Source organism: Myotis brandtii, unplaced genomic scaffold, assembly GCF_000412655.1.
Source record: "Myotis brandtii unplaced genomic scaffold, ASM41265v1 scaffold896, whole genome shotgun sequence".
Taxonomy (NCBI): domain Eukaryota; kingdom Metazoa; phylum Chordata; class Mammalia; order Chiroptera; family Vespertilionidae; genus Myotis; species Myotis brandtii.
Genome location: NW_005371677.1, coordinates 1,567,166 through 1,591,383, shown reverse-complemented (window position 1 = coordinate 1,591,383; position 24,218 = coordinate 1,567,166).

Genomic DNA, 24,218 nt, shown 5'->3' with positions numbered 1-24,218 from the left:
ACAAGACGGTAGGATACATTTTTTAAAAACTTTATCAGACCTTATGTGATTAACCACAGAGGGACATGCCAGTTCATATCACTTTAAAAAATCATCCAGGAATATTAAAAACATTTATATACAATGGCAGCTACCAGCAGAGCTATAGTTAAAATGTGTTTTGCCATTTCTCTGCCATGGTTGCCTTTGTGACCAACTGCCTACACTCTGTTCTTCTTTGGAGAACTGCCCTCCTCTGTGAATCACTCTCTATCCACTCACAGAGAACTGGAGGTGCCTGAGTTCACATCTCCACAAGCTCGGTGGCCTCAGGAAGGGACAAAGCTGAGGAATCATTTGCACTTTATAGATCTCATGCAAGACCGGCTGAAGCTGGGCTTTGAGGAAGGGACTTGGCCTGAAATCCCTTCCTTGCTTATTTGCCTCCCACCTTCTTTATGCTGTTCCTCCTAATTCCTTTCTGGTCTCTCCTAGGAGCACTTTTTAATTAACCACTTGCATACAAATCCCGTCCCAGATCCATTTCTGGGAAATCCAACCTAAGGGAGATATTATGCACAAACACTCCTGTACAATAATTAGTTTCTTTTAGACCAACCTTTGCAATGACTAATCTGTCTGGTGAGAGAAAATACATATACTCAGTAAATTCATTAACGATATATTTATTGAGAAGCTCTGGGTGCTAGGCACTGAGTAGGCAAGTTGGACATAGAAGAGAACAAGACTTCTCCTTGCCTTCATTCTGCTGATAGACTCAGCATGATATGAACAATATACTCAATTAGAGATGCAAGTATTTGTACAAAGGAAACTTGCAGGTGTCCGTGAAGCCGACACGTAGGAGTGAACTAGACTGGGCTTTCAGAGAAAGCGTAACTGAAGAAGTCAAATTTAAACAGAATCCTGAAGATGAGTAAGGGAATGACAGGTGAATAGAATGGGGACACTTCCCCCAAAGAGGATGCAGCCAATGAGAAAGGCCCAGCGCAGAACAGAACGCCCACATGGCCTGAATATAATGAGGGCTGGTGAATGACCTAGGGCAGTGGTCAGCAAACTCATTAGTCAACAGAGCCAAATATCAACAGTACTTCTTCAAAATAGACTCGCCCAGGCCGAAAACTGACTTCTGCGCATGGGCCACGAAGTCTCACTCGCACTGTACGTTCACGCCTGCACGTGGTATTTTGTGGAAGAGCCACACTCAAGGGGCCAAAGAGCTGCATGTGGCTCGCGAGCCGCAGTTTTCCGACCACTGACCTAGGGAAAGGCCAGGGAGGTGGGCAGATGCCAAATCATCTGTTTCCTCGTAGTCATCACAAGGATGTCTGTTGTATCCTAAAAGCAATGGGTGCCCTGAAGAGCTTCCAAAAGAGAAGGGACATGATGGTTTTTATTGCAGAAGATTGTCCTGCATGGAACATCAGGTTAAGTCTGGATAAAAAAGGAGCACAGGAGATCATGCAGCAGGTCTAGCTGCTAGCTAAGTAGTAATGATGGTGGCTTTGGCTGATGTGTGGCAGAGGAGGTGGAGAGAAGTCAGTGGATGGCTTCAAAAGACAAGGAAAGAGACACGACTTGGAATGGTGAGTACACAATACAAGGTACAGATGATGTGTTCCAGAATTGTATACCTTAAACCTATATATTTTTATTAACCAATGTCACCCCAATAAACTCAATAAAAATAACATTTAAAAAGTAGCACTGAGAAGAATTAGATATGGGGCCAGTGAAGAGGGTGGTGTCAAAGAACATGGTCCCATTTCAATCATGAACACCTGGGTAGAAATTCAAATTACCGAGAAGACATTGACCACATGAAGGAAAGAAGATTTAGAGTCCTAATAGACACTCAAGGTATCAGTTGCATATTCCAATATGTCCAATATATAAAGCAAGGATTGTCAGTGAAAAACACCTTTCATCTGTGTGTGTGTGTGTGTGTGTATAGTTGCATCATATATATATATGAAATATAAACACATGTGGATATCTTTGAGTTTTTGATAAAGCATTTAACTTGATCATGACTTTCTTAGATCTGAGACCATTTAGAATATAGAATTATTATATAGGTAGTATGTTAGTTGCCTAGAAAATCTATATATATAAAAGCCTAAGTGATTGAACGACCCAATGACTGGTTGACTGATCACTATGATGCACACTGACCACCAGGGGGCAGATGCTCAACACAGGAGCTGCCTTGTGGTGGTCAGTGCGCTCCGATGGCCAACCTCCTGCAGCCCCTCCCCCCAGCTGGCAGGCCAACCTCCCACAGCCCTCTCCCCAGCCAGCCAACCTCCTGCGGCCCCTCAGCCCAGCCAACCTCCCACTGCCCCGATCGGCCCCAATCACCTGCCAGGCCGAGGGACCCCACCTGTGCACAAATTTGTGCACTGGGCCTCTAGTGTAAAGTATATAAAGGCTTTCTGCAATATATTGTAGGAAGAAAGAGGGAAAGAAAGGAAGTTGGAGAAACAGGCAAAGAGAAAGAAGGGAAAAACAAAGTGAGAGGAATTGGTGGGAGGGAGGAAGAAAATAAAAATAGAAAGCAAGGAGCAAAGAAAGGAAGGGAACATGTTCACCTTTTCCCTATTAATTGTCACAGTCAGATTCAGCCCCATAACAAGGTCGTTTCAGCTGTTATTAATGAAAACAAATGTATATACTGACTGGATCCTGCCTATATGATTAAAAAAAATCTATTTTTTTTCAATTGAGGGTTCAGACTTTTAATTTGGTGTTTCATCTTTTTAAAATAGATTGAATTGGATTTGGTGTGCTTGTAAATTTGGATTAAGGTTAGTCTGATCTATTCTATAAGCAAAATGCCTTATTATTTTTACAAACCATAGGTGAGATCAAAGCAATACATTTCCATTAACTAGACATTTTCCACTAAAGGTAAGTCATTTCTTGTTCCCAAGAGAATGTCTCAGAATAACTTAGAGAATGCTCAAATGCCACCCTGTATGAACTAGAATAGCCACATGCCTAGTACAATAGGAGATGTCTTCAGTGTTTCCCAGCCTGCACTGCACATTTTGTCTTGTGATATGGAGAACTCTCCACGTGGCGTTGCAACGGAAACGTTGTTGTGTTACAAGATTCTGTTTTTCATCTTCCTTCCATAATAATCACTCTCTAATCTTTTTTCCCCTCTGTTGCCTCATTTTGCCTTCTCGGAATATTACACATGCTGAATACCATTATTACTTTTGGTTATTAACTAGGGATGGATTTGGAAAAAGTAATTTTGTGCCAGCTTGATGCAGCAGAATAAGCTGTCAAACATCCTAGCAGGTGACACGGTGCTGTCCTTCTGAGGGGTTACTGCACTGTGTGTGTTTAGTTGGAAGGTTAGAGGTAATCAGAGAGGATTATGGATGGCAGCTTTATTAAATATCTGCGGAGGTCTACTGTGGCTGCCAACAGATAATATGAGCTTCTGATATGAAAACAGGAAATTATTAATAAACTGCATTGGCTGTTCTGAATGCCCTTGCAAAAGTTTACCTAATTTTATTTTCCAGGGAGATGAATGTCAAGTATCAGATTTATTATTACTTAAGGTGTAGGCCTTTTACTCTTTCAAGTGATTCTCTTTTAATTTGTTATATTTCCCTGGATGTTTGATGATATTAACATTGTTTAAACCAGGTTGTTTCCATTCTCATTTTCTCGTAAGTACATTTTGACAGTTCAGAATTGAGCAGATTGTATGTGTCCTTTCTGATAGTGGGTGATGAAACACGGTTTGCCTGGAGACTTCGATCAGTATGTAAGTTGGCTCCATGCTCTTCTCCATTCGAATAAATCCATTTAGGACGCACACATCAAATGCAATTCTCAAACCTCTTTTGTGGAAATTTTCTAGAAGCGAAGAACTTTTATTTTGCTCATCTTTTAAAAGAATTCTTGCATGTATTGAGGAAGAAACTGTTGATCTATTTTCATTGAATTACAGCAGAAAATCACACAGCGCAGCATTTTCAGAACGTCTACAACCATCTCTGATGTTCCTTTATCTCTTCACAGAGATGAGCGATGCAGCGCCCTGCGTGGAGCACGGGGAAGTTTGACAGGCATTGAAACCAGAAAGGAAGTGTAAATTTTACTAATCAAAACATCTGTACTGTGCAGCCATGTACATTTCCCCATCAAGACATGAGAGAAATGTTAATTTTAGACGACTCTTTTTATGACCTATAATTACTGTCATTAAGAAAGCTCTGGAGACTTACAGGGAGCTTTGACTGAAATACAGTTTGACATGTTCTATAATTAATGCTGAATTAACATGCTACATTGAAGTGCCTTCGAAAAGAAAGGTTTCTTTTTCTCAAAGAGAAGTCAAAGAAATTGTATTACAGGAATGCCCGCCAGCACAGCAGTGTTTCAACTTATATTATTGAGCCCACGAAAAGCTGACTTCTCAGGTGCTTTAAAATTGCGGTTAAAACTTTCTTTGGTTTCAGTTTGAGTAGGTTATGTAGACATAAGTATAGATATTTGTTTTCAGCTTCTTTTTTTTTCACATTCTTGATGAAAGTTAATCATCAAAAGTAGCTAGTTGCTTTTGACATTTTAAGAACACTCTCAGAACTCTGAAACTAATAGAACATTTGATCAAAAAATGCACAATGAATGCTTCTAGTGTAGTCCTTTTAATGTTGTACTTTAAAGGGTGTTACTGGAGCCCTGGCTGGTATGGCTCCATTGATTGGGTGTCGTCCTGTGCACCAAAAGGTTGCCAGTTTGATTCCCGGTCATGTCACATGCCTGGGTGGCAGGCTAGACACCCCTGTAGGGGGCAAGCTGGAAGCAGCTGATCAATGTCTCTCTCTCTCTCCCTCTTCCTTCCTCACTCTTTCAAAGTCAATAAAAAAATTAAAAAACGAAGTGTGTTACTGGAGTATATTCCTTCCCTGAAATATGAAATCCATGCAGGCACATAATATTGTCTTTAAATTCCTTGAAATTGGAATTATGCACAGTGCATACTGGGTACTCAATAAATATTTGGTGAATGAATTAAGAGTATAAGTAATATATTGACAATATTTCAATGTGTCCCACAACCTCCTTCATACTACTGAAATATTCAAAAATTACTGAATTCACTGAAAAATGCTACCCTATATAATAAAGGGGTAATATGCAAATTGACCATCACACCCTCACACAAGATGGCCACCCCCATGTGGTCAAAGATGGCCACCAAAGGTGGCCAGCAGGGTAGGGAGGGCATTTAGGGGTGACCAGGCCAGTAGGGGAGAGCACTTGGAGGCAATCGGGCCAGCAGAGGCGCAGTTAGGCGTTGGTCAGACTGGCAGGCAGAAGCACAGAAGCAGTTAGGGGCAATCAGGCAGGCAGGCCAGCGAGTGGTTGGGAGCCAGCAGTCCCAGATTGTGAGGGGGTGCAGGCTGGGCTGAGGGACATCCCTCATGCATGAATTTTGTGCACCGGGCCTCTAGTAACATATCTTTTTAACAATAAACTTCCAGTATGTAAAGTTTTGCATGTGTGTGATATGAAAAAACAAACAAACCATTTTTTAGAGTAATATTTTAAATAAAAATGTTCAAATGAATCAAAGAGGAAAATCTCATTTTTGTATAACAAAACCCTAACATACTTCTAGGTCAACTTCCTAATATTTAATTTATTATTTATGGCTTGGAAATTTAGGCATCTCATATTATTTTGTTCAGAATTTCCAAACAATCTCAATACCTGAACTAATTCCTCCTTGTAAGAGGAATAACCTTGACATTGCAACTCATCTGCTGAATTAAAAACAAAAACAAAAATAAAAACTGAAACTATAAGGTACACAAATAGCCGATAGCCCAGAAAAACTAAAAGAGACTCTGGCATAAAAACCTATAATAAAAGGACACAGGTATGTCTCCTTCAACTTGGTGATATTGCTGTTATTGTTTCTGTGTGAACAAACACGTTTGTTTTTTATTAACATTGGCTTAGAAAAGATGCCATTATAGATATTTGTAATTTTATATTGAAAAGAGAAGTATTATTATCAAGCTGCAAAGCAGGCCAACACATGAGTTTCTAAAATAGCTGAATTCAAATTGGATATATGCATTAATATTGAAGGAAAAAATTCTCAAGCATGCTAAATTCCAAAAGAAAACAAAGATTTAAACAGTATAGTCAATCAAAATTAAGGACCAGGTCATATGCTTTTAGATTCAAATTTAGCTTATTGCTGCATACCTAAGTGGTTTCACCCTTGGAATAGAAGTTTCTATAAATGTTTACATTGTTGTTATTGTTGTTATTATAAATGTATTACAATTCTACATTGTTTGGAGCTAAAGAATATCTGATTTTGGAATACTAATAGGGTTTATCAGCTAAAATTTGAATGCCTTAATTTGTTACTTCCTCCCTCATCTTTGGTGAGAAACTGAGTTCAACACTTCTATTTTTGAGCTATTCAGATGAGAAACATCGATGAGAGAGAAACATAGATTGGCTGCCTCCTGCATGCCCTCCTACTGGGGATCTAGCCCATAACCTGGCTATGTGCCCTGACCAGGAATCAAACCAATGACTTCTTGGTTCATGAGTTGATGCTCAACAACTGAGCCATACCGGCCAAGCTTGCCTCCATTTGTATTTTACTGCTTTCACAGGGGTGAATCAGGCACCAATCCACTCCCCTGGACCCACTTAGGTTTAAGAACACAGATACCTTCCAAAGACCTCTAAATGCCCTCTCACAAGGTATAAGATAAAAATGTAGTACCCACAGCTCTCCCCACTTTAGAAAGGGGAATAGTAACACTGTGCATTTCTCTCTGAAGATGTGACCTTACAACTCTCTCTCTCTCTCAACTCCATCCCTTCCTCATGTCCCTGGTCTGGGCCATGCCCCTAGAATAGCAAAACTCATCCTTGTCCTTGTAGTACATTCTGCCTTTCAAATCTTTCACACTTTTGCTTTCTCCACAGAATCTTGTATTTTACCATCAATTACAACTGCATTGCAAGAGAAATGAAAGAGGAGAAAAATTAAGTTGGTAAGTATTTTGAAGCCAGATGAAATAATTGGCCAAGTTTCTAAATAGTGGAACAATGACAGTACAGGAAGTCTTACTTGCAGGTCCAAAAATGAAAAGAAAAAGAACCACACTCATTGGAATAAAATCCAAAGCTTGAGACGGTGGCTCTCCACCCACCCGCTCTGACTTCCTGCCCTGGAAACCATTGCTGCCCATGGGACCATGGGGTATCAAAGGAACACATTGAAACACCTCTCCCAAAGACCAGGTGCTGAAAGGGTTATCTAAGGAAGACCGAAAAATCAGATCTGAGTTGGGGAGACAATAAAAACCATGACAACAATTATGGAATAAGGAAGTGGATGCAAAACTTTCTTATTCCATAAATGTTTCTCAGATCTGATTTTTCCGGTTTTCCTTAGAGAGCAACCAAAGGACTTGTGTGCATGCATATTAGCATGACCAATGGACACAGACACTGGGGCAGTGGGGGCTTGCCCGGGGTGGGAATGGCTGGGGGGTGTCACTTGGGGAAAAAGGAGACATATGTAAAACTTTAGACAATAAAAAAAGGAAGTGGCTGCAGAAAAAGCAGAAGGAAAGGATTTGATAGAGAGTTAAAAGGATAATAGTTCATTAGTCCCTTGAGCAAAATGACACAGGCTTCTTTTAACTTGATGTGCTGGATGGACATGATTGTGTCATTAACCCATAAAAGGGAAAGGACATCATTTTTGCAGTTGGAGAAGAAAAATCTTCTGTTGGCATATTAGGGTTGAAGAGCAGGGCAGACAATCAAGGCAGAGATGTCCCATTGGTATTTGAAGTCATGAGCCATCTGACATGCTCACCACAATGAAAAAGGGTAATATATAACTCTACTCTTTATATATATTTCTGAGAGAGAAAGGGAGAGGGAGAGAGAGAGATAGAAACATCAATGATGAGAGAGAATCATTGATTGGCTGTCTCCTGCATGCCCCACACTGGGTATCAAGCCGGCAACCTGAGCATGTGACCTGACCGGGAATCGAACCTTGACCTCCTGGTTCATAGGTTGACACTTAACCACTGAGCCATGCTGGCCAGGCAACTTTACCCTTTTTGAGTACTCCTCCAAAAAAGAATTCTGTCCTTGGGAGCATTCTAATTACCAGTGATTTACCCCATCCATACAATAGCACAGTCATTGGAAAATTTATAGCTAATTAGGATTCCTGAAATTAAATGTGGTGAGGGCCCGGCTTGTGGAAGGATTTCTGAATGGTTTGTGATTTTGACGTTAAGCACAAAGCCTGACTTTCTGATAGTCATAATGCCTGTATGTCACGGTGGTGATGACTTTCCTGGTACTGGGGACATTCAGTCTTCGTGAAGATGACTATTTAGAATGCCTGTTAGTCAAGGAACTCAAGCATCTGGCAAGTGACTGACTCCCAACCTGTTAAGTAACTTTGCAGTTTTCAGTACCTGTGAATCTATGACCCTCCTCAGTCCTGTCTGGGTTCTAAGCTGAAATGTCCACATATCAGAAAAATTACTGCTATTCAATTGCTAACTTTCCATGCGTCTAAACTTGAACTTTTTCCCATTGTCTCAGCTCGCCCCTATATCACCCTCCACAAATCGAGTAAGTCAATAAACCTACAACCATGCCACAGAAAACAGTATTCTCTAGTGTTACGTTTATTTGTCATCAGGTGACATTATTGTTCTCCCAATGACACAAGCTAGAAACATGAGACTTATTTCTGAGTCCTCTGGCCCTTTAACCATCTAACCTGACAATTCCAGGTGACTTGACAGGGCCCATCGCTGCCTAACACTTGTCAGTGACTTAATCTTTCAGACACAATTTCAGATCCTCAGGGTGGCAAACAGAACCCTCCTTCACCTTGATCTTCTTGATCATGATCTGGTAGAATATCATGTTTTGCCATTCTCCTATCACATTTTATTTTTCTAGCAATAAGCAATGTTTAATTCCCCAGGCCTATACTAATAACATACATATCTGCATCGTAAATGCCTTGCTTCATTTTCTGTCTGGAAAATATTTATTCTACTTTTGAAACTTGATCAGGTTTTACAGTTTTTCTCTAATGACTCCTTTATTCTACTTCAATATCTAATAAATCATTAAATTCTTACAAATCTATATATAGCAGGTATCTGTTTACCTCCCAATATTATTAGCTCTAAAGTAGCATTGTAGAAATATATAGAAATATAATGTGATCCACATGTGTGATTTCAAATTTTCTAGGACTTAAGAGAAAGGGGAGGGGGGGGCAACCCAAAACAGGTGAATTTAATTTGAATAACATTCAACTCACATCAAAAGTTTATTCTTTAGAAATATCATCAAAATAAAAATTATAAATGAGACATTGATAATTTTTAAATAGAACATTTATAATTTTTTATACTAAGTCTCTAAAATCTGGTGTTTATTTTATACTCACAGCTCATATCCATTAGACTCGCTAAATTTAAGTATTCAATAGTCATATGTGGCGAGCTGGTCAACCTTGGTTCATGGTCAAATTCAGCCCAATGCCAGTTTTAGTATGGCCTGGGAACTACAATGGATTTTTATATGTTTAAATTGTTGAAAAAAATAAGAACAAGAATAATATTTAGTGAACCTGAAAATGATATGAAATTCAAATTTCAGAGTCTTTAATAAAGATTTATTGGAGCATAGCCATGCTCATCCATTAACAGATTTTCTGTGGCAAATTTCATGCTAAAAATGACAAAGACAATTCATTTTGAGATACTATCTGACCCCAAAAGCTTAAATTTTCACCATCTGGCCCTTAACAGAAAAAAAGTCTACTTTCCAGGGTTCGCTCTGTGAGGAACATGATTACATATCACTGATCTTTGCACTCTGCACATGGCTGCCACACAAAAGAGACTCCATAGTTTCAGAGTAGGATACATATCATAAATCTGATTAAACAAGCATTTATTGTATAACTACAGTCCTAAAACACACCCTCTCTAACCTGGAAGTCATACCTTAGAATTTTCCCAGTCACCATTATGTTATCAGAACAGTATTCTCCATTCAGATGGTCTGGGCCTAAGTTCTAGCTTTGCCCTCTATGTAATCTTGTCATTGACTTCCCCTCTAACTCTGTTTCAAAATCTGCAATGATTAAATGAGATAATGCATATCATAGCATAGTGATGGAAACATGGTAAGTTTTCAATAAATATTAGCTATTTGTAGCCCATACATTTAATATTTCCTAACCTAATGTATTCCTTTCAATAGCTTTACATCACTCTTTTTGAATCTAATGATAGTTTAGTTATTTACGGTTTATAAAACTATAAGTATTTATTTATTTTGGCAAGCCTTAGCCCAATTATGCGTTAGTTAAAAATAGTTTGGGTATCAAAACACATTACTAGAGTGTTATAAATAGATGTGTCTCTTAAATGTATATAAATACATACTCTATTTAAGTGGAAATAAAAAATATCTTCAAAGGAAAAAAAGGTGTTTTTATATAAGGAAATGGGAGAAATATTACTTAGAAAGCTTTACCAATTTTAGAATCAGAAACACAGATTCCAGTAATAAACTATATAGCTTTACCCCAGACCCATGCTATATATACTTTCTAAAAATCACAGTTTAAAAATTAATAATGGTGTTTAAACATTGTAAACTATTATTATATTTAATATCATAAAATTATTCTGATCTCATAGTTCCATTTATTTTCATTATTGAAATGTTAACATGGCTGAAATGAATTCTTTGGACAGTTATATTTCATTTAGGTCTTATGATTCCTCAGAATGAAGGGAGGAAGCGTGCCGTAGTTTTCCAGACACAGAGAATCATTAGCTAAGGTAAACTGGACACAGGCCCAAGAGAAGAGGATGAAGAAGGTAGCTGGTCTATTCTCCATACTCTTTCAGTATCAGTGGCCTTGGGGGGCTCATGAACGGCTGAGGTAGGAAAGTCCTGACTCCTCTGTGTCTCCTCCACTGCCTTAAAAATCAGCTGGACCCACAGGCTTGGAAGCTGCACAAAGGTGGGCAGGAAATAAAAATATGGCCTAGGATTGGTGATGCTCAAGTGATCCAGGCTCATTTCTGGAAGAGCCACAGCCCTAAAATATGCTGGACTCGCCACTGATCCGTTGCAGCTCAGAGCACTCTAATCCATTTTACTGAAGGATTCCTGCCTGGCTCTACCATCAGTCTTTCAAATAGAGCCTGTGCTTTGGTTTTATTTGAAATAATTCATCACTAAGTTCATAATCCATGATTTTATCAAATTATGCAGATGCAGAAAGTGTCCAGGCCTTCTTTGTGGACAAAATCAAAGTGTTTAAAAACTCCTAGGACAGGTCATGCTCATATGTAATAGAAAATGCCCTCCCACCCATGACCTACTAAAGCTTTCTCTTCACTTGAGTTATTTCTGCATTTCTACATTTTTCTCTCCTGAATAATTAAAAATGGGATAAAGGAGTCATGTAGCTTTTTAATTCAGCATACAACAAAATACACTTATTATTTCTAGGTGTTAGGTGGATTTTAAAGATACAGTTGTTAACACCTGTTCAATGTTATGGACTCACTGCCCATGTTAGTATTGCATATTTAGGGCATGTTCTGTGTCTACTTAATTTGTTTTATTTTAATTATATTAATTGTTTTATATTGATAGGCTCCTCCTCACCAATTATGAGGATTGGAATTTTACCATTTCACCAAAAAAAGGGGAGGGGGGAAACTAAAATGTATTACATACATAAGGAATCTAGAAAATAATTTTCATTTTTTGATATTTGACAATGGAATGTTACAGGTTGTTACTGAAATTAATATTTTGATTTTAATTGTTTTATTCTGAAGTTGTAACACTGTTGCTCACTTTGATAGGTTTATTTTATGCATCAAAAGTAGACATAATTTTTGAGTCGTTATTATCATAAAATGGTCACTAACAACAATAATGAAATCATTATATTGTCCTTTGCTTTCTTTGACTTAGTGATATTTTCTTAACAACAACAACAACAAAAATCAGATGGATTTAAATGAGAGAAGCCAACCACTAAATGAGAAAAGAAAGAAGATAAAAGGTCCAAAAATTTACCTTTGATCTATGTTACTGATAAACACATACCAAGTGTTATATTTTTGTAAATAACTTCAACTTTCAAAAAATTCTGTAGTTTGTTATAAAACTAGCACATAACTAATAGTTAAGTGTGTGATTATTAATCAGTTTCAATTCAAAATAACACAATCATTTGGTTTCTTTAGACTCTAAATACACACGGAGTAGTCTCTTATTTTAAGTCAAACTCCTATCACTAATCACGGAGGAACAAAGATATGTCCACATTTTGAAGGAACATGGGCGTCCCAAAGCTCAGATAATGAATTTTAGCTCTCTCTGGAGACAAGACTTTCCTGTATGTAGCCTGGCATTATTCCAAGATTTCTTTTTAAAAGTAACTCCATATGTGTACTGAAAATAAGCTAGTGATGTTTTAAATCAACTGGAAAGAGAGGCTGTTCTTTTCAATATTTTTTCCCTGAGCATAACTTTGAAGTGCAGCATTTGGGGATTAGGAAGGTTTGGGTTACCTGCTGAATGAAGGCATGGAAAATTATTTGAAAGTACCCTTTTTTGAGACTGTACTTTAAACTTATGAAATATCACCTGTGGTTAAGGGGAGATATGCAATTCAAAGCATTTCTTCAACCTAAAGACAAAGAGTTAATTTTAAATTGTGATTATATTTTCCAAGTTTTCGATGGCTGCAAGATCATAATCAAAAGTTTGTGGTTCGCTTAGTTTAAAGGCAGGAGATGATGGGGAAAAGTAAATGCTATTAAATTAAAGAAAATATGGGTAAATTTATAATGAGTTAGGTACTGTGAGCAAAACTGAGCCTAAAACTACAGCCTACCACACTCTAATGATGGCTGCACAGCAGGTATGTTAAGTGCTTCCATTTTCAAATAAATTCAATGCTCATCTACTTCTCAGTAATGCGTTCTGCATTTCATTGACGCATTCAAAGGCTTGAAAATGTATATATTATATTGGTAATATTTTTAGCTAGGGAAAAGATGCTGTGTTGGCAAATTAGCATCATATAAACATAAAGAAAAACATAGTTGATAAACATCCTTTTTCAGAAAGCAAAGAAACTGTAATAATGTTTTATTTACATCATGAAAGATATCCTTTGCCTAATATATCAAAGAATCCCTTGGTATAGCTAGATACAGTCTAATTGCATTTTTAAAAAGATATTAATGGTTATATAGTTAAATACCTACTTTAGTATGCAAAACATTTCACTATACTAGTATACAAAGAGGAATATGGCGGCATCTTCTGTTTAGGAGCACTATAAAATCATATAAAAATGACAAAAACCTATGGCCATTAAAGCCAATGAAAATTGTGTTAAAAATACTGCTTCACAGATATTATAAAAAAAATTACTTCAGAAACTCATTTCCAAAGTAAGTTAACATTTATAAATAGGTGCATACTTTTAAATGTATACATTTTAAATGTATGTGTGATGTGGTTTAAAACTTATGGTAGAACTGGAACATTCACTGGCATATATATTTCATTAAATTAACAAACATTTACCAAGTGTATCTGTTGTTGCAAGCACTGTGCTAAGGGCTGAGGAGCTAGTAAAATATATTGTATATTAGCAATTAATGTGTTCAGGAGAAAAATAAATAGTGGAAGGAAAGGGGAATATAATAATTTGGGTGTGCTGTGTGTGGGGGGTTGTTGAAATTTTAAATATAGAGGCTCAAAAGCATGTTAGAGGTGCTTTTGAGGAGACCTAAGTGGCACATAGGAGTAGAGCCTGTGGAAGCTGGAGGAAGTGTCCCACCCCACGGTACCACGTGGGAATGAGTCTGTGTCCTATGAACAGTGAAGGCGGCAATGCGGCTGTAGCTGCATGAACGAAGGTGGAGACATTATATATGACAGGTAATGGAGGCAAGTTCAGGTAAGACCTTGAACACCATGCAAAACTTGGGGACTTTAATTTGAGTGAGTTGGAGGACTTTGAGCAGGTGAATGACATAATGGGAATGATGTTTTAGCAGAACACTACTATTTTGAGAGTAGACGGTGTAGTGTGCAAGGATGGAGGCAGTAGGCAATTTAGGATTCCACTACAACAATCAGGAAAGAGATGCAGTGGCTTCCAAGTGGAGTGCGACCGTGATGATGGTGGGGATATGAAGAAGTGACTGAATGTTAGTTCTACAGTATTTTTGAAAAGTAGAGCCAATAGGGTCTGAATTGATGATGAATTTTATGTGAAATATCAGTGAAAATGAAGAGTTAATGATGGCTGGAGACAATGTTGGAGGGTTATCATGGGGAAGACTGTTAGAGGAGTGGTTTGGGGAGAAAAAAGCCCACTACCTTGGACAGGTTAAGTTTGGGTTAGCTAGTAGACATTCAAGCTGAGCAGTCTGATAGTCAATTACTTGTATAAATCTGAAACTAATGTGGAGACCTAACGTTAAGATATGGATTTGGGACTCATTAGCATATTGATTATATTAAAATAATTATAATGGATGAGTACACCCAGTGAATGTAGTAATTTCTTGTGTGTGTGTGTGTGTGTGTGTGTGTGTGTTTGTGTTGTTGTTTTTTTTTGGTTGAATTTATCTGGGTGACATTGGTTCATAAAACCAAACAGGTTTCAAGTGTATAACTCAACAAAATATCATCTGCACACTCCACCATGTGCCCATTAGCCAAAGTGAAGTCTCTTTCTGTCCCTATTTATCCCCCCTTTGCCTACCTCACCTAGCTCCTCCCTCTTTCCCTCTGCCTATCAGCACACTGTTGTCTGTGTTTATGTATTATATATATGTTTTTTTGTAGGAATTTCTTATGACAAATTTAAACATAGTCTTTATCAATTTCTTATTTTTATATTTTTCAGATTCATATATAAAGAAAGCCAAGTAGACAAAGCAGACAATGTAATGTCAAGAAAATTAGCAAGACATTGACAAAGAAAAGGAGAACTGGTGGAATTACTACAACAGTGCTGGAGAGCAATTTAGTATGTATTGTTTTTGAAATGCGTATGCCTTGTGACTTAAAATTCACACTTATGGGTACATCATAAGAAAATACTATACAAAATATTTACTATATATTCTAAAAAAATACATGTACAAGGATTTTTATTGAAGCCTTGCAACGCAACATCTATCAGAAGAGAAACGGAAGCATATCACAGCATAACCAAACAATGGAATAGTATACACCTGTCAACATTTAGAAATCCAAACTATGTATATCAACATTAGTCTCAGACATAATATTGAAATAATTAAAGAAAGTGTAAAACATTTTATACAGTTTTGAAATAATTTATGTCAACTAAAATCATAAATATACATATCTAGATATGCATGTTGTGATATTTATATTACTAAAATATAAAGCATGCTTAGCCTCAAATTTTATTATAATTATTACTTCTGGGATATAAGACTAGAGAGGATTGATTTCAATATTATTGGTATCAAAAAATCTGATGCAACCATCACAGGATGTTTTCATTTCTTACTTGTGTGTGTATTACCCTATATTCCTTTATACATATTTTACATCTTTTTAAAGAGAAGTTCTGATGGTTGTTTTGTGTGTGTGTGTGTGTGTGCGTGTGTGTATGTGTACAGAATTAGAAACACTTCCAGAAATTGAGTTACTATGCTATAGAGTTGGATTACAACTAGAACTATTAAATCAATTGTAAAATATTTGGCTCTTAGTAAAAGGTTTTACAAAACTTTATTATTAACTTCACTCAATATATTTTTAGCATTTTTCTTCTACTATAGTTTTTCATAGTCAAATATAAATTCACTAGAGGCCCAATGCACGAAATTCACGCAAGGGGCTCGGCCCTCGCAGCCCCTGCTGCCTTGGCCGGCCCTCGCAGCCCAGGCTTTGTACAGAAGGTCATCTGGATGGTCATTTTGCTGTTTGGCCTAATTAGCACATTAGCTCTTTATTATATAGGATAGCGTTACTCAAACCAAAGTGAAAAGGGAGGAAACAGGCTACATATTAAAAGGAAAGTTCCAGCCTCCACACAACCCAGTTTGAAAACGAAAAGAGAGATCATGGGGAGAAAATTCACCAACAGCAGATGTGGTTCACTTTTCAATTGTTGATATTAAACAAGAACACCTCTGAGATTCTATATCCTGTGTTTATGGATTGTAGTTAAGATGGTAAAAGAGCCTATCCTGATACTTCTAAATATTTTATGATACAAGGCATTTATGATAAAGAATAATTTTATTCACAACTGTTGGACTTCCTCTAGCATTCTATTTATTTGAACTTGAAAGGAAATTACACCTTTAACCTGCACTGAATGAAGTTGGAAATAACGAGCAGTATAGTAATATAGAGTGATTTTGTGAAAAGTAAATGATTTTATTTATAGAGAGGGAGTGTTCAACATAATATGTGGGATATAATTATTTTTTAATATTGTAGTTGGTAGAATTCTCAAAAAATAATGGAGTAATAAAATACACAAAGTCCTCAAATTTAGTAATTTTATTTAAATATTAGTTATTATAAAATATTTGATATTAAAAATAGATTATTACTAATATAGGTATAACACTGTATTATTCAAATAGATAAAGTAGCAAAAAGTGAAGCTTGCAAGTTCAAGTAAATCTTGTATTAAGTATAATTAGGTTTGCATTCTAGATGTTTTAATAGTTACATGAATGAAACTAATACAAAACAACATTGAATGTAAAAATAGATACTTTTGATTAAATGGAAACACAATAGTTACATAAAGACAGATTATGTTGTTTATAGCTTCTATTGTTAATTCTTTATAACCATCTTACTCATGCCTGCTATTGATTATAAGGGTCTGGGGAAGGAAAGGTAATGTTTTGCAATGAGTTTTCTTTTACCTGAAACTAAACACTGCACTTGCTGAGCACAGGCGTTCTGGCTGCAGACTGCCTGGGTTTGAATTCTATAATCTCTCCTTCATTTTCCTCACCTTCAACACGAGGCTTGTTGTTCTGTGAACATTCAATGGAATAATGCGGAAAGGTACCTAGTGTTTGGCACCTGGTATGCTCTCACATTCCATCAACCCACAGCAAAAGTATTCTTGTTTTTGTTGTTTGAAAGGGACTAACAACAACAAAAGATCTCTGGCTTCTCGGCATCTGCCTCAGACACTCTCTAACACCTTCTCACTTAAGGATCATTTAGAAAATCAAATCTGATGAAAACCATTGACAATTTTCAATTATTTTTAAGTCAAAGACCAAAATTGATAACATACACATTAGGGTACCGCATACTATCACCCTTACCTTACTCAACAGCCTCATCCCTAACACCTTTCCCCACTGCTTTTTACCCTCCAGTCACACTTTGCCCTCTCAAAGTCACCAACCTCCTCCCTAATTAAGGACAATCTCATATACATGCAACCCTCCTATCAGTTGATTCCCAGGTAACCTTTAGATCTAGGTTAAAAATTCAATTTCTCCCAATCTCCCTGGACACTCTCTGAAGCCTCCTGCCGAGGTTAGCTCTGCTCTACAATACACACTTCTTAAAGTCTAGTGATTAGTTTTATTGTGGTGTGATATTTTAATATATTAATGAAGAGTGTTTTTCACTAGAAAGTATATAATCAATTAGAGCAAGCACTGTTACACCCCGACCAATTGTCCATGAGTATATAAAGTTCTTCCATCAGAAGAAAGGGAGAAGAGGGATCCAAGAGGTAGCAAGAGAAGTTAGACCTTGTTGGGTCCCAGAGTGAGGGTAGGTAGAGAGAGCAGGCAATAGAAGTACATAATTTGGGGGAAATTTAAGAGATTTGGAAGTTTAGGAGCTCAGGAAAATTTTATTGCCAGTGGAAGTGGAGTTCTTGTGGTGTCCGGAGGAAAAGCATTTCCAGGGCCCCACAAGGGAGGATGAGGTCTGGTGGCAAGATTTATTCCTCTTAATCTGTCTTATTACAGGGATGCATCAGCTAAGAATCCAGAAGTATTTTTCCTCCCCTACAGAGCCATGGGCTATACCATCTAGCCTCAGTGTGTAGTAGATTGTACCATCTAGGATTTTATAAATGTTTGCACAGAGAAGAAATCACCTAACAACGCATTTCACAGAACGTGTCCCCATCGTGCAGCAGCTCATTTCAGCAGAAATACACATAGAAAAGGCCACATGAGATATAGAGGGAAGGCTGCCAAGGAGAGAGTCTTCAGAGAAACCAAACCTGCCAACACCTTGACCATGGACTTCCAGCCTCCAGAACGATGAGGTTGTCTAAGCCTCCCATTCTGGTATTTCGTTATGGCAGCATTAGTAAACTAATGCAGTGACCATCAGCATTATTTGATTTGCTATAAGAAAAATTTAACTCACCAAATAATGACATTTAATACCTACTTCAGCTAAACATGACCCAGGATGTCATTGTGGGGTATATGCCCAACAGAAATGTATGCTGACATCCACTACAGAGATATTCACATCAGCTATATTTCTAAGAGCCCCAAACTGGAAATAACCTAAATGGCCATCAACATGAAATAAGATAGATAACTAGATTGTGGTACATTCACACAATGGAATATAGCACAAATTAAATGAAAAACAAAAGTACTGATACCTGCCATAGCGAAGACGAATCACAAACTTTTGTTTGAAAGAAGCCAGGCATAACAGAATGCATGCCATATGATTTTATTTAAATGAACTTCATAAACAGCCAAAACTAATCTATGGTGATAGAAGTCAGACTAATGATTACATTGGGTAGGTAGGTAGTGAATTGGAGATGAAGTATGAGGAAGGGGGCATGCTGAAAATGCTGTGTACACAATCTGGTCAGTGGTTACATGAGTGCTTATATAAGTTAAAAAAATCATGGAGCTGAGCACAATATTAGCTTGGTTTATGTGACTTATACCTTAACTACAAAATAAAAAAAGATCAATATCATTCCTTTTATGCTATTTTAAAAATGTATATTTCATTATTAGGTCACTATGCGTATATCCAATCTCTTGTACATCTTTAATATGAGATTTATAACTTCGGCAGGAACAAGGAAGGTATAAATTTTACTTAGGGAACTCTTTCTTGAAAATAATGTCTTATTTTTTATTTTGGGTAAAAAAGCTTTCCTAAACACCTAAATTTTCACATCTCTTCTTTGCACATGTGGTTCCCTGTTTGCCCAGGACCCATTCTTCATCCTCTTCTGTATCCCCTTACCCCTAATCTAGAGAGCTTGTTCTTCCAGAGACAGTTCAAAAGTCCCCTATCCCTCCTCGCTGGGGCCTCTTTCTACTGTTTGTAGCAGAGCTAATTAGTTGGCTATGTTCTTGAATTTCTCACACTCTAATGTAATAGGGTTTCATGCCTGTGTCTCCTGCACATAAAAGATGCCCAAAGTGTTTGCTGAGTGAATAAATTAATGAAATAAATTGTGTATAGCATTAACCAATGAGGTAGGCCTGGGATTGGGTCTTTGAATTGTATGAGAGAACATTGTTCTTTCATCATAAAAAAGCCATCCTCCATTAGTGCTCACATGGTAATTTGTGCATTTCTACTGATAGCTTGAATCAAAGTGTGATTTACATGTCTAGTTCCCCTGCATGCTATAAAATCCCACCAGTGTAGCACTGATTTTATTTATTCTTATTTTCCCATTACCGCACTTAGTTCCATTACAGACAGTAGTTGGCACTCCATAGAAGTTTGTTATGTGATTATGAATCAATGGGTTTAGAAGCAGTCATTTAAAAATGAATACAAAAAGCTGTCATAGTTGCTCATTCATGAGATTTGGCATACTACTTGTTAACATTTCCTAAACTGAGTTCAAAATTTTTGAAGATCTTTACTACTAGAGTATAATTTGTATAAGAAAGTTTAAAAAGTCACTCATGGGTATGAAAAGTTTCTTAACAAATGATGGAAAATAAAAGGTCTTACTGGGAGCCTATCTTGAAAACAAACAAAAAAATTAAAATAAGTTTATTTAACCTTGTATTTAACAAAATTTAAATTTTCAGTGCTAAGTCTTACAGTAAAGAAGAAATGAAGTATTGACTTTAGTATATATACACATATTTCAACAAAATTGTGATAAGTGCCAAATTACATTTCACTCTGTCTTTAAATTTAAGCATAATTTGAGTATAATTATAAATAAGGTTAAAGAATATTAAAGGGATTCCTTAATTTTATCAATTATCTTTCTTGATCTTTGATGGCCATCAATTTCTATAATTTTTGTCCAATATTCTCCTTATATGTTAACCAGTATAAATAAGTTAAATCCTCATTTGTAAATGATTTCAACTGTAATTTGAATGTTTTATCCAATATCATTTTATTAACTGCAAGAAATCCTGCAACTTTTTCAAGACTTACTATTTATCTTTATAAAAAATTTGTTGTATGTTCCTAGTTTCTGGAGATACTGTCCAGCAATTATAGAGACTCAGACATAATGGATGGAGTAAATAATTTTAAGCAGACTACAAACTTTAAATTATCAGTCTTATAAGAGTTATGTTAATAAATATCCTTAGATGATGACCAGATTAGCTTCCCTTTATAATCTCAGAATTGTGTATAATAGTTATATAGGTAACATATACTCATATAATAAATATTCTGATGAGCAACCTATGGAATAAAATACATGAACAATAAGTAAGGATATATACACACCTATACACATGTATATAGATATATGTTCTCAGTTACATATTTTTTTTACTGGGAATATTGTGTTTTTATATATGTGTGTGGGAGAATATACATAATCTCACATTCTCAATTCTACTTAATGTATGTTATTTCACAGGTTGCTCATCGTGATATTTATGAGTATGTATTACCTGTATAAATATATATTTTTACATATATTCACATATTTGTGTTTGTCTTTATTGATTTCTTATTAATTTCCAATAATTTTATACATCATTCTCATGCATCATTATTCTTCTATACAATCATTATATAATTTTTATCCCTATTGTGTGAATTTAAAAAAATTAAGTAAATTATGAATAAGAATCTTGTCAAGAAATGGAAGCAGAATTCAAAACAGGAAGTTCTGACTAGTCAGTTTTTTAACACAGAATGATATGTAGCAATCCTTTGACAATTTTTATAGTTCTAGGTAACCCTCTCAGACCAATCTCAACTGATGAGGTTTCAGGGAGATGGGCTAAGTGATCTCTGGAAACCTTCAATGTCTACAACACATTAATAAAAAAACTATGTTCCCCCTAATCAGTTTTGCTAATAATATAATATTTCTGAAACTTTTACTTCTCTAATTCACATAAAAAAATTTCTATTTTAGTATGTAAACAATTGAGAAGCCTCCTTTCCACAGAACAATGACAAACACCTCATAAAAGAGTTTGCAAAATGTTGGCTATAAACAGGAATGTTATTTGCCCTTAAATTGTTTTATTCATCTTTTATCAGAAGCTCAGTATTTAGAATATAACTGTGTTCACAATGTCTCCTAATGTATTTACTTACTAGAAATAGATAATTCTTTATATAATGCATTATTCTTCAATGTGATTTATCCTTAAAACAGATTTTCAATGGCTACTTTTATGGAAATCAAAGAAAAATGCAAATGATACCCATTAAACCCAATGCAACTGCAGATGTCCCCTCTGAATAGTAAAGCCACATAGCCACACCTAGGAAACTCTAAAACAGCGGTTCTCAACCTGTGGGTCGTGACCCCTTTGGGGGTCGAACGACCCTTTCACAGGGGTCGCCTAAGACCATTGGAAAACACATATATAATTACATATTGTTTTTGTGATTAATCACTATGCTTTAATATGTTCAATTTGTAACAATGAAAATACATCCTTCATATCAGATATTTACATTATGATTCATAACAGTAGCAACATTACAGTTATGAAGTAGCAACGAAAATAATTTTATGGTTGGGGGTCACCACAACATGAGGAGCTGTATTAAAGGGTCGCGGCATGAGGAAGGTTGAGAACCACTGTTCTAAAAAGTTTTCCTTCTAACCAGGCAAAATGAAACAACAGTGAGAAATCTTCTTTCAATGTAATAAAAGTAAATTTTTGTGATTGACCTAGAATGATTGAACAACAAAAAACAATGGGATATCAACATCCACACTTTTATAAGATCGCGTCTTTCACAGCCACTCTGTGGACTCTAGTGCCAAACAGCCCCACAATGGACTCTCTGCAATTTACGTCTGTATATTAAAAACAACACACATTTGCCATCTAAATTGAAAGTAAATTTATGCACTGTTTTTTTTTCCCTAAAATAGGAGAATTATCCTAAAATATTTGCAAGATTTTTAAAAACTAACAATTAAAATTAGGACCAGACAGATAGAAGTTATATATTTCATGAAGCTTTAGTATCTTCACAGTTTCAGTCAACTTTTTGCTCGAACTCTATAGAAAATGAAACAAGCTTACTATATATCTAATTTCCAAAGAACAGACAGAAATTTCGATAAAACAAAGTAATTCGATATTTGTAGAGAAGCGCACTGGAAGCATCTGCTCCATGTTCGGCCTCCTCTCTACGGCACCAGGAAGTGGGAGAGACAGAACCTATAAAAACACGGCATTACTAGGGGAACCAATAGTTTCATGTAAGTGGAAATTCAATATAAACGGGTTTGACAAATGTGGGGAAATGTAACATTGAGCCTGGGGGATTTGGGGCCAGACATTTAAATTTGATTGATAGCTTTAAGAATGTTATATATATGGATTCAATACAAGTGGGTATCATGGTATCATAAAAGCAATATTATCAACTAAAGAAGTTGAAAACTCTATCTCTTGGGCTTGGGATGTGTAATGTCTTTTTAGCTTCTGAAGTTAACTTGAAATCCACGTTTTAGTCTTGATGTGGTTTTGTAATTTATCATGTTTCTTGCTGGGTTTATTAGACACCTCCTTTTAATCAAATCAGCATTCAGTGATATAGACTGAGGATAATATTTTGAAGATTTTTTGGTTTTATTATAGTTTTGTTTTCTAATGCTATTTTAAGATTTAGTTAAATAAAATGCCTTTTAATTTAGTTTCTTAAAGAAACTTTCTTCAAATCCTGTATATATTCTTTCAAATATCCTCTTAGATCTAACGGAAAAGAAAAAAAATACTAAACTATTTGAATAAAAATAACATTTTGAATGTAAATTAGTTTTATTTTTTTCTAGCCACCTTAGGAAATATCTACAAATACTTTATAATTTTAAAGTCAGAAACTATAAAAACAAAATTAGTAGCTATGAATGTGGCCTCAAACTGCAATTTAAAACACATATGTTTTTTAAATAAACATCTCATATTCAACTTATTCCTCTAGTAGTTTAATTGGTTGTTCTCAACACCATATACATATACATATGTGAGAAATATAAGATTTGTGATCTACTTCTCTATTATATCTAATCCTTGCTATCAAATACGTAGTCAGCATTGTTATACTAAGTAATATAAATTAATACATCCTATATAATAAAAGGCTAATATGCAAATTGACCACTGGTATCAGGCCTAAATGGGCAGTCGGACATCTCGAGGGGTCCCAGATTAGAGAGGGTGCAGGCTGGGCTGAGGGACACCCCTCTCCCCGTGCATGAATTTCCCGGGCCTCTAGTTTTGTTAATAATCAAACATGTTGAAAGTGGTAGTTTCTGATTAAGTTTCCTCAATGAAACACATAAATTTAAAATTAAAGAAAATGGATCAGTCAATTTAGTTCATACTATTAATTGCAAGATGGACTGTGATACCAAAAGCACAGGAAACAAAAGTATGGACAAATGGGATTATATCCAATTAAAAAATAAAAAGCCTCTGTACAACAGGAGAAACATTAACAGAGTGATGAGGACACCCATTTGTTGAGAAATAATATTTGCAAAACATATCTACACTAATAAAAGAGAAACATGGTAATTAGCGTACGACCGTTACCCTTCCCATTGGCTAATCAGCATATCCTTATGCAAATTAACTGTCAGCCAAGATGGCAGCCGGCAGCCATGC